The 12,268-nt window shown below is 45.4% G+C and overlaps 2 non-coding genes across 2 annotated transcripts; both read right to left on the bottom strand.

Annotated features, from left to right (window-relative positions):
• Positions 1-5,206: 5,206 nt before the first annotated feature.
• On the bottom strand, positions 5,207-5,278 carry TRNAG-CCC (transfer RNA glycine (anticodon CCC)). The gene has a single exon. It is a non-coding gene; the product is annotated as a tRNA-Gly (tRNA).
• Positions 5,279-7,145: 1,867 nt separating this feature from the next.
• On the bottom strand, positions 7,146-7,217 carry TRNAG-CCC (transfer RNA glycine (anticodon CCC)). The gene has a single exon. It is a non-coding gene; the product is annotated as a tRNA-Gly (tRNA).
• Positions 7,218-12,268: the final 5,051 nt, after the last annotated feature.

The raw sequence follows: 12,268 nt of genomic DNA, 5'->3' as shown, positions 1-12,268 counted from the left end.
CGCGGAAGTCAGGCAGTCAACATACACTCCTTTGTGTTTGGGGTCCAATCGAAACCGATATTCGTTTCTTTATTCTGGTTCAGCGATTTTCTCCATTCTCGAATTACCTTTTCCAAGATACAATTGAAAAGAAGTGGAGAAAGTCCATCCCCTTGTCCGACCCCAGTCCTTATCTCGAAGGGTTCTGCAATGTCACTCTTGAATTTTACTTGTGATATTGTGTTGGTGAGAATCTGCTAAGGGCCGGTATTTTAATGAGGGTTTAAACTGAAGATTGAGTTAAACTGTAACTTGAGTTTAAACTGATGTTGAGTCTTATAATGACCGGCCTAAGTTAAACTGAGGTGAAGAAGGAAATATACGATCTTGGTGGCAGTGACTTGCAAGAAAAGATGACTGTCGATAATGTTTTGTTTACTTCTTGTAGATAAAATGGCGGATAAAAGCAATAAAATTTGTGCGAATTTTACGTGAAAGGAAATAGAATTGCTTGTGCAATTAGTGCAGAAATATTTATATAGTCCGTGAAACAGTGGCCTTATGAATTCCTCCAAAATCTCCCATTTTAATAAACATACTACAGGAGGCATAAAACCGCAATGCTATTAGTAGCTGAGTGACGGGGTCTACAGCATGATTTCTGAAATAGAAGGAAGTTACTTTATTGTATAAAATTTACACTAGCGTCGCCATAAGACCTATCTGTGTCGGTGCGACGTAAAGCCCCTAGCAAAAAACAAAATTACACTTTTGACATTCAAACAGTTCAAAACATTTTTACACTTTCGTTGCATGTTTTATTCTAGCAACAATTTGCTTAAATAGGGTTATGCAAGTCTGTTTTGTAAGCCTAAACCTATTAAAAAATTATTTTTCATTCCATTTCATTCCCTTGCTCGGAAAAGTCGTAGTGCCCGTGGTCGACATTTGAACCACTTCTTCGTCATCGCTTAGTATTTCTTCAGAACACCTCAACAGTATCGTCGAGATCCATTCGTTCTGCCATGTTGTAAGGTTATGTATTCTTAAACTTCAGTTTAAACGGTAGATGAGTGGCAGTAAAATTAATCTCTAGTTAAACTTAAGATTAAGTTTTATAATACACGGCTAACAGATAAACCGAAGTTTAAACTGAACAAGCAGTTTAAACCTTTATTATAATACTGGCCCTAAATCAAGTCTCTGGATGTAGCATCCACCCCAAACTCTCCCAAAACATTCAATAACGACTGTTGATCAATCGAGCCGTACGCTTTTCTGAAGTCCACATATTCAAACCTTTTAGTTACCTAGTATCTAACGTTCATCATATTGAGAATTTGTTCCGGACATGAACGGCCTTTTCGGAAACCAGCCTGGTATTCGCCAATCAATTTATCAAGATGAACCTCGATTCTGCTTTAGAAAGAATCTTGAAAGGAACAGGCGCTATCGATATACCTCTGCAATTGTTACCGTTCTTCTTGTCTCCTTTTTAATGGAGAGGATGAATTAGTGCTGATTGTCATTCAACTGGTTTATTTCCCGTTTTCCAAATATTCTCAAAGAGACAGGCTAGTATGTATGTCATTCCCGGCTCTACCTTCCATCTCCCAACTCCAGCAAACCTTACAACCCCGTCAACTCTCCTGGCCAGAGAGAGGGCGTTACCCTCTAGGAGGCCCACCCCTTCCCTTCGGGAAGGGGAATGAAAACATCCCCCTAGCTTCCCGGCTCTGCCACTAAATTTGAAACGTGGTACGAGGACTGGAACGGGGTCCATACAACTCAGCCTCAGGTGGTCAACTGAGTTGAGGGGTTTCGAATCCCACCTCAGCCAGCCTCGAAGCATGTATCATCATTCGCCAGAGGACATTATTATTATTATTATTATTATTATTATTATTATTATTATTATTATTATTCCTGGTATTCTGTGGAACGCAGAGGTGTAAGAAGGTGCGGGCGTGATGGGTGGATAGATAAAATACGAAATTTTAATTTAAAAATCTAAAATTTGAAATGTTATTTCTTTTCTTTTTCTTCTTTTCAGATTTTAAACGTACTTAAACAATAACACATAATAAGGTACAATAAAGAGATGAGGTATGTAGGTCAAACGTTACACTATTACCAAAAGAACTACTGCTCCAATGAATTACAAGTAAGGAAACGGGATTCCAAAATTTACAACATTAGAAAGAGCGTCTTTGTTCCACACGATCTCCTAGGAGTTTCACTGTTCATATAACAGATGGCCTTCTAAAAGACGCTTACTTTAAATGCACGGAATTGGTGTACCTCCGGTACAATTATTATATATATATATATATAATAATTCGCTGGGGCCATCAAGGACCACGTTAAGTCTTGTTGCATTTGACACTGAACTTGGCCTTCTTTAGAGCCCAAATTTCCCTCATTCTTTGTGAGTGGGCCTGCTTACGCTCCTCTGTCCAAGGGCCACCGTGTCTTCTCTTCGGTTGCTCGTCTCGGTTTAGCCCGTTCGTCAATATTTTCTTGCGGAAGATATCTCTGTTAAGGGCGTCTTCAGCTGAGATATGTAGCATTTGCAGGTCTTCTTTGGTATTTCTAAACCAGGGAATTGTGGTTTTGGGGTTTGAATCAAAAAAGTGAAAGATTTCTTTAGTTAACTTTCTTCCGTCCATTCTTTTCAGATGACCGTAAAATCGTGCCTGTCTTTTTCTGATTGTGTCGGTAATTTTCTCTATTTTGCTGTAGACTTCCTTGTTGGATCTCTTTTGATGGATTCCATTTCTGTACTTTGATCCCAGGATTCCTCTCACAATTTTGCGTTCCCTTTTCTCCAGTTCTTCAAGTAGTCCTTTGTTGGCATTTAGAGACAGGGTTTCCGCTGCATATAGAACTACTGGCTTCAGAACTGTTTCATAGTGACGTATCTTGGTGTTTTGGGAAAGACATTTTTTGTTGTAGATTGTGCGGGATGTTTGGTAGGCTATTTCCAGTTTGCGTACTCGCTCCTGAAGTGCTTCTTTGTCCAGTCCATGTTTCATGATGATCTCACCTAGGTATTTGAATTTGTCTACTCGGGTGATGTCCCCGTATTTTGTATGGGGTTTTGGTGGAGCCTCTTTGATGTTAGTCATTACTTCTGTTTTCTCGTTGTTATTATTATTATGTCTTTCTCAAACAGTTTACCTTTCAGGATTGGCATTTCCCTCGGATTCAACGAGGGATCCCACCTGTACTTCGCCCAGGCGGCCTCACCTGCTATGCTGTGGGGAGATTAGAATATTGGAAGGGACAGACAAGGAAGAAGAAAGGCTTTAAGTTAGGTACCGACCTGACATTTGCCTGGAGGTGAAGTGAGAATCCGCGGAAAACCACTCCGAGGTTAGCTGAGGTGGAAATCGAAACCCCTCTACCCAATTGGCCACCCGAGGCTGAGTTGAGTGGACCCCGTTGGGGGGGGGGGGGCATCTGATCACTCTAACCACTACACCACAGAGGTGGACATTATTATTATTACTACCTTATTATAATTCTCTACCCCTACTGATGTTTATGAAACACAGTGAACATGTAATTTTGAATTATTCTGTATCCTAAATGGCACGCAACTGGCGTGTGATATACCAAGTCCCCTTGAACTAAACAATGAGTCAATCAATCGAATGATTCATTTCGTTGGAAACTAAAAAAACACCACGTTTTTCAGAAATATTTTTCATCACAGTAAAGTATTAAGGAAAAAGAGGTAACTGAATTCGTGCGATTTCACAGAAGTTGGCAACTGTTCTTGGAGGCCAACGTAAGAAATTGAGGCTATATCTGCACCTGGCGATAAAATAAGGAATGAATACAATCAGTATCCGGCAGACAGGTGTGTAGTAGTAAATATTCCCTGTGGTCTAACCTGGGTAACGATTGGGAACCTCCTAATACAGTAGATAGCACTATGTTACTGTTGTGTGAGATGCGCCACACTTTCTGCGGGGACCACTATGCTATTCATTAACTGTAAGAGCAAGGTTGCCATAAATCAAGAATTAAAAAACTTTGACATTTTTCCGCAGAATCAAAAACAGAATCTGTCTATGTGGTGTAGTGGTTAGTATGTTAAACAGTTGCACGATGAGGTTCGGGTTCAATTTCCGGCTCTGCCACGAAATTTGGAAAGTGATACGAGGGCTGGAACGGGGTCCACTCAGCCTCCAGGTCAGCTGAATTGAAAGGATTCAATTCTCACTTCAACCATCCTCGAAGTGGTTTGCCATGGTTTCCCATACTTTCTGTAGGCAAATGCCGGGATGGTATCTAACTTAAGGCCACGGCCGCTTCCTTCCCTCTTCCTTGTCTACCACTTCCAATCCTCCCATCCCCCATAAAGCCCCTGTTCAGCATAGTAGAGTAGATGAGGCCGCCTGGCCATCATAATGTTCCTCCTCCCCACTTGTATCGCCGACCAAATGTCTCACTCTCCAGGACACTGCTCTTTTGGCGGTAGGGATACGATCCCTGGTTGAGTCCGGGGGAGAAGCAAATCCTGGAGAGTAAAGAAATAAAATCAATAAAATAAATATGTCCGCCTCTGTGGTGTAGTGATTAGTGTGATTAGCTGCCACTCCCGGAGGCCCGGGTTCGATTCCCGGCTCTGCCACGAAATTTGAAAAGTGGTACGATGGCTTAAACGGGGTCAACTCAGCCTCGGGAGGTCAACTGAGTAGAGGCGGGTTCGATTCCCACCTCAGCCATCCTGGAAGTGGTTTTCCGTGGTTTCCCACTTCTCCTCCATGCAAATGACGGGATGGTAACTAACTTGGGGCCACGGCCGCTTCCTTCCCTCTTCCTTGTCTATCTCTTCCAAACTTCCCATCCTCCTACAAGGCCCCTGTTCAGCATAGCAGGTAATACCGCCTGGGCGAGGTACTGGTCATTCTCCCCAGTTGTATCCCCAGACCCAATGACTCACGCTCCAGGACACTGTCCTTGAGGTGGCAGAGGTGGGATCTCCCACTGAGTCAGAGGGAAAAACCAATCCTGGAGGGTAAACAGATTAAGAAAGAAAGAAAATAAACATTTGAAACTGAGCAAATTGAATCATCAATGCGTAAGCACCCGGTGATAATAATATTGAAATGAATTGATAAGTCAGATATAGCTGTGAGACTTACTGTGCATGACACCATGACCTGTGAATTTACACTAGGGTAAGAACGGCATATACAAAGAATTCGAAAAACCATGCATCGGCCGGGAATCGAACCCGGATCGGTTGCTTGGGAAGCAACTATGCTGGCCATTACACCACCGACGCGCTACGTATGTCTGCACCGTGCAAGATGGATAAAGAATGTGTTCGTGCAAAACTAGAGGAGGGAAGGAAATTTACTGAGCTACCGTGGAGACACCTTTTCCCTTTTCTTAAATGATTTCAAAGAACTTCGAACTTATCAAACATTTCCCTTGATAAATTATTCCAATCTCTAACTCCTCTGCCTGTAAATAAATATTTGCCCCAATTTTGTCTCTTGAATCCCAATCTACGTCCGCCTCTGTGATGTAGTGGTTAGTGTGATTAGCTGGCACCCCCGGAGGCCCGGGTTCGATTCCCCGCTCTGCCATGAAATTTGAAAAAGTGGTACGAGGGCTGGAACGGGGTCCACCCAGCCTCGGGAGGTTAACTGAGTAGAGGTGGATTCGATTCCCACCTGAGCCATCCTGGAAGTGGTTTTTCCGTGGTTTCCCACTTCTCCTCCTGGAAAATGCCGGGATGGTACCTAACTTGAGGCCACGGCTGCTTTCTTCCCTCTTCCTTGTCTATCCCTTCCAATCTTCCCATCACCCCTCAAGGCCCCTGTTCAGCATAGCAGGTGAGGCCGCCTGGGCGAAGTACTGGTCATCCTCTCCAGTTGTATCCCCCGACCCAATGTCTCACGCTCCAGGACACTGCCTTTGAGGCGGTAGAGGTGGGATCCCTCGTTGAGTCCGAGGGAAAAAACAACCCTGGAGGGTAAACCGATTACGAAAGAAAGAAAGTGTAAATTTTCGGCTGTATTTACACCTGGCGATAAAGTAAGGAATGAGACAAGCAGTATCCGGCAGACACGTGTGTAGTAGTAAGTAATATTTGTTGTCTGCGTAAAAGGTGGGAACCTCCTAATAGATTTCATTATGTTACTGTTGTGTGAAATGCTCCAAACATTTTGACGAAACCAGTATGGTCGGCCTACTCAATAAGTGTAAGATTAGGGTTGTGTCCGCCTCTGTGGTGTAGTGGCCTCGGGAGGCCAACTGAGTAGAGGGGCTTCGATTTCCTCCTCATCCATCCTGGAAGTGGTTTTTCGTGGTTTCCCACTTCTCCCCCAGGCAAATGCCGGGATGGTACCTAACTTAAGGCCACGGCCGCTTCCTTTCCTCTTCCTCGTCTATCTCTTCTAGTCTTCCCATCCCCTCACAAGGCCCCTGTTCAGCATAGCAGGTGAGGCCGCCTGGGTGGGGTCCTGGTCCTCCTCCCCAGTTTTATCTCCGACCCAAAGTCTCAAGCTCCAGGACACTGCCCTTGAGGCGGTAGAGGTAGGATCCATCGCTGAGTCCCAGGAAAACCAACCTTGGAGGGTAAACAGATTAAGAGAGAAAGAAGATTAGGGTTCTCATAATTCTAGAATTAAAAAGCTAAGGGTTTTTTTCGTAATCAGAAACTGAGCGAGTGAAATCACCAATCCAAAAGAATCCCACCATATAATATTGAAATGAACTGATAAATGAGATATGATCGTCATAATGCCTACATACTGTATATGACCTAATTATGTTTACCTTCGAACATAACACCACTAACGCGTTGTTGGTGACCAGTAAATTATACAGTACAAGGCTAAGAACGTGTTAGACCGGGTGAGTTGGCCGTGCGCGTAGAGGCGCGCGGCTGTGAGCTTGCATCCGGGAGATAGTAGGTTCGAATCCCACTATCGGCAGCCCTGAAAATGGTTTTCTGTGGTTTCCCATTTTCACACCAGGCAAATGCTGGGGCTGTACCTTAATTAAGGCCACGGCCGCTTCCTTCTAACTCCTAGGCCTTTCCCATCCCATCGTCGCCATAAGACCGATCTGTGTCGGTGCGACGTAAAGCCCCTAGCAAAAAAAAAAAAAGAACGTGTTAGTACAAATCATTCAAAAAATTTTGCGTCGGCCGGGAATCGAACCCGGATTAATTGCTTGGGAAGCAACTATGTTAGCCATTACACCACCGACGCTCTACGAGTGATGCATCCTGAATGTTAGGTTATATATATATATTTATTTAGTTTGTTTTTCTGTCTGTCAAAATTGCAGTCCGTATGTTCCAATATATGCCGCCTCTGTGGTGTAGTGGTTAGCGTGATTAGCTGCCACCCCCGGAGGTCCGGGTTCGATTCCCGGCTCTGCCACGAAATTTGAAAAGTGGTACGAGGGCTGGAACGGGGTCCACTCAGCCTCGGGAGGTCAACTGAGTAGAGGTGGGTTCGATTCCCACCTCAGCCATCCTGGAAGTGGTTTTCCGTGGTTTCCCACTTCTCCTCCAGGCGAATGCCGGGATGGTACCTAACTTAAGGCCACGGCCGCTTCCTTCCCTCTTCCTTGCCTATCCCTTCCAATCTTCCCATCCCTCCACAAGGCCCCTGTTCAGCATAGCAGGTGAGGCCGCCTGGGCGAGGTACTGGTCATACTCCCCAATTGTATCCCCCGACCAAGAGTCTGAAGCTCCAGGACACTGCCCTTGAGGCGGTAGAGGTGGGATCCCTCGCTAAGTCCGAGGGAAAAAACCGAACCTGGAGGGTAAACAGATGATGATGATGATGATGATGTTCCAATATTAGAGCCTCGGCTCCGCGCGGAGTGACTGTCTCTTGATAACTACTCGCGGAGGTCGTGGTCGGGGCGGTCGACAAGGCTGCCAACCATTCTAGTTAAGAACTAAGATGAGGAGGCGTAAGCCCCGAGGAGGAGAGGAAAGAATCCAAGTTACAGTAATGCAAGACCGTTCCCTGAATAAACACCATTGGTCTGGATAGGTTAGGTTTAGGGGTAGACAATACCAGTGAGATGTAGACAAGCAAATGGGGTCTGGGGGCGCAAGCCCCCCAAGTTATAGCCGTGAATTGGCCTTAGGCCTCTAGTTATCTGTGTAAACACCATTGGTCTGGACTGGTTAAGGTAAGGCCAGAACAATGCCGTAGGTCTGGATAACATAGGTTAGAGCCTAGACAAGACCATTGGTCTGGATTGGTTAGGGTAGGGGAGGACAAGACCATTGGTCTGGATTGGTTAGGGTAGGGCCTGGACAAGCCCGTTGATGTTGATTGACTATGGTAGGGCCTGGACAGACTAATGGCCTGGATAGCTTACTGTAGGGCCTGGACAAGACCATTGGTCTGGATTGGTTAGGGTAGGGGTGGACAAGACCATTGGTCTGGATTGATTAGGGTAGGGCCTGGACAAGCCCGTTGATGTTGATTGACTATGGTAGGGCCTGGACAGACTAATGGCCTGGATAGCTTACTGTAGGGCCTGGACAAGACCGTTGGTCTGGATTGGTTAGGGTAGGGGTGGGCAAGACCTTTGGTCTGGATAGGTAAGGGTAGGGCCTGGACAAGACCATTGGTCTGGATGTTTAGGGTAGGGGTGGGCAATGCCATTGGCCTGGATAGGTTAGAGTAGGCCTTGGACAAGACCAGTGATTTGGGGAGAAGCGAAAAGGGTCTTTGGGCGTAAGGCTCCCAGATTAGAGCCGCGAAGCGGGCTTAAGCCTCTAGTTTCCCCTGTGCGAACACCATTGGTCTGGACTTGTTAGCGCAAGGTTAGGGCAATAGCAGTGCATTTTATGTGGGCTAGTGATGGAAAGTTGAATTAGAGAGGTAATGCTTTTTCATACCTGAGATTGACGTGGGGCGATAACAGCGCATTCTCTAAGGTCTCGTGGATGAAAACTGAATTATAACTTTATTCCATACTTTTTTAAACCATACATTGTCCCAGGACGATAACAGGCATTCTATTTGGCCTAGGACGGTATCAGAGCATTGTATGTTCGATTCGACACGTTCCCGCCTATATTAGCTCTATTTGTTCGCGCTTTTATTCTACCCGGATTGGTAATAGAATCTAATTATTGTGATGGACGGAAATGGCGTCACATGCGACTTTACGTTGGCCAATAGGAATGCAAGTAGATACTTCAGTAATGAACATTGGCGAGTGTTTCTTTATTAGGTTATGGTGGTATGGTGGGTTGGAGGATATCGCAATGAACATATCTCTCCTCTAAAAGGATTACCAACTTCCGGACAATGCTACTAAAGAAGTCACGGACTGCAATTTTACCTTTCTCTATTTGTTTATTTATTGAATATCCTAATCATTTGAACCCAATTTTACATTAATGTATTAGGGTTAAGTCCGGGGGAAAAACAACCACCACAGCTCCTCGTTTTTCATGTCAAGTTTTGCCCTCCTCCTCAATCTTTCACTTAATATTCCACCCACCTAAATCCTCTGGCCACAGAGAAAGAGTAACCTTTTAGGTGGCCCATCCCTCCCCTTTAGGGAAGAGAATGAAAGCTTTGGATAGTGATTAAAGGAGTATTTCCGATCGTTAATTCAATTTCGTTGATGTTTGATAAACGATAAAAATATAATCACAAGAGTGATCTAAAAATAATATCGATTAGAAAATTTGAATGTTTTGGTAAAGCTCGCTGGCCCAAGTGCAGGTTTGAAACTAAGAACGAATTGTACATCAGAAAATAAACCACTCTTTGCGAAAATCATCATCATCATCATCATCATCTGTTTACCCTCCAGGTTCGGTTTTTCCCTCGGACTTAGCGAGGGATCCCACCTCTACCGCCTCAAGGGCAGTGTCCTGGAGCTTCAGACTCTTGGTCGGGCGATACAACTGGGGAGTATGACCAGTACCTCGCCCAGGCGGCCTCACCTGCTATGCTGAACAGGGGCCTTGTGGAGGGATGGGAAGATTGGAAGGGATAGGCAAGGAAGAGGGAAGGAAGCGGCCGTGGCCTTAAGTTAGGTACCATCCCGGCATTCGCCTGGAGGAGAAGTGGGAAACCACGGAAAACCACTTCCAGGATGGCTGAGGTGGGAATCGAACCCACCTCTACTCAGTTGACCTCCCGAGGCTGAGTGGACCCCGTTCCAGCCCTCGTACCACTTTTCAAATTTCGTGGCAGAGCCGGGAATCGAACCCGGGCCTCCGGGGGTGGCAGCTAATCACGCTAACCACTACACCACAGAGGCGGACTGCGAAAATCAAATGATTATAAATCTGTCTTCCGGCCATGGCCATCCATCAACGGTTGCTAATTTCAGATGGCCTCCAGCCATTAGACATAACCTGCACGGTTGAAAATTTAAAAGGATAAATCTGTATAAGGGTAACCGTACTCGAAGTTCTAACTTTAAGATATAAGCATTTCACTGTCCTCGATGAACTACCTTGCTGAATCTTCTTTTTCTTTTTAGTCGCTTCTGAAGATATAGGAGTTCCAGGGTTCATTTCCATGGGTTCATCTACAGGGGGTATCAATAAACACTGTCAAGTTGACAAAAAGGATTGAGTTAGCACATTGCTATACGAGGTGGTCCCGCACATAAACCCGTGTTTTATGAGCCTGCCATCCAGCCTGCTGATTATGAGCACTGCAGGAGACCTTGGAATGCACCCTCTCAGCTTGTTATAATGGATTCGCACACTGAGGACTCATGCATATTCGATATGCTACAGCACTGTACATCCCACTGCATCAGACAATTAGGGATCCAAAGGTTTATGACACGATACGCTTCGTAACATATTTTCTCCTTAACGACCAGAACAAAACAGTGGGTTTAAGAGTCGGCAATAATTCCTCCAGCGCTAAAAGCTTTTTAAAAAAGACCGGGGTTGTTCTTGGTGTTAAACATGAATTTAGTTGGAAAATATGATCTAACATAAGTTTGTCTTCGACAGTCGAAATTACTATCTATAAAGTAACTGGAAATTCCAAATGGCCTATTAATATATCTTATGAATAAAAGTTGCACTTCCAGCTTTTATACGGCATTCGAATGGAATCAAAATAGTTATTGTAGTATCCCCTCACACACCATATTGGGTGCAGTTGTAGCTCGGAGTTGTACTTGACGTCTATGGATCTCCGCGTCCTCTTGAGAAAGCTACATACAACTGTCCAAACTGAATCACCATAACAGCGTCATATGCACTGCGGAGAGGTTTGGAATTTAGTCCAGGCTTTTGGCACGCATTCTTATTCTTATTCTTCATCTTCTTCTTCTTTTTCTACTTCTTCTTAATATGTTTACCCTCCAGGGTTGGCTTTTCCCTCGGACTCAGCGAGGGACCCCACCTATACCGCCTCAAGGGCAGTGTCCTGGAGCTTCAGACTTTAGGTTGGGTATACAACTGGGGAGGAGGACCAGTATCTCGCCCAGGCGGCCTCGCCTACTATGCTGAACTGGGGCCTTGTGGAGGATGGGAAGATTGGGAGGGATGGACAAAGGAGAGGGAAGGAAGCGGCCGTGGCCTAAGTTAGGTGCCATCCCGGCGTTTGCCTGGAGGAGAAGTGGGAAACCACGGAAAACCACTTCCAGAATGGGTGAGGTGGGAATCGAACCCATCTCTACTCAGTTGTCCTCCCGAGGGTGAGTGGACCCCGTTCCAGCCATCGTACCACTTTTCAAATTTCGTGGCAGAGCCGGGAATCGAACCCAGGCCTCCGGGGGTGGCAGCTAATCACACTAACCACTACACCACAGAGGCGGACTTGGATCCCATTCTACTGTTTAGAAATTGTGTAACACCACCTCCCCTAACCTGCCGGCGAACATTCTGATAATAAAAGCCATTTGAACGAACGGGACTTGAACCGGCTAACTTCGGGGTCAGACCACTTAAACTCGACGCGTTAACAGCCATGACCGCTATGTGCTGTAATTTGCGCTATGCTTATCGATGGAAACAAACACCAGAATGAAAAAAATAATCATTCATTTCACTGAAAGAGAGTACCGGTATTTTTCACTGTCCGGCTCCATGGCTAAATGGTTAGCGTGCTGGCCTTTGGTCACAGGGGACCCGGGTTCGATTCCCGGCAAGGTCGGGAATTTTAACCTTAATTGGTTAATTTCGCTGGCCCTGGGGCTGGGTGTATGTGTTGTCTTTATCATCATTTCATCCTCATCACAACGCGCAGTTCGCCTACGGGTGTCAAATCAAAACACCTGCATCTGGCGAGCCGAACTTGTCCTC

The sequence above is a fragment of the Anabrus simplex genome, chromosome 4, assembly GCF_040414725.1.
Source record: "Anabrus simplex isolate iqAnaSimp1 chromosome 4, ASM4041472v1, whole genome shotgun sequence".
NCBI classification, from domain to species: domain Eukaryota; kingdom Metazoa; phylum Arthropoda; class Insecta; order Orthoptera; family Tettigoniidae; genus Anabrus; species Anabrus simplex.
This window is presented reverse-complemented; position numbering and strand designations above follow the sequence as displayed.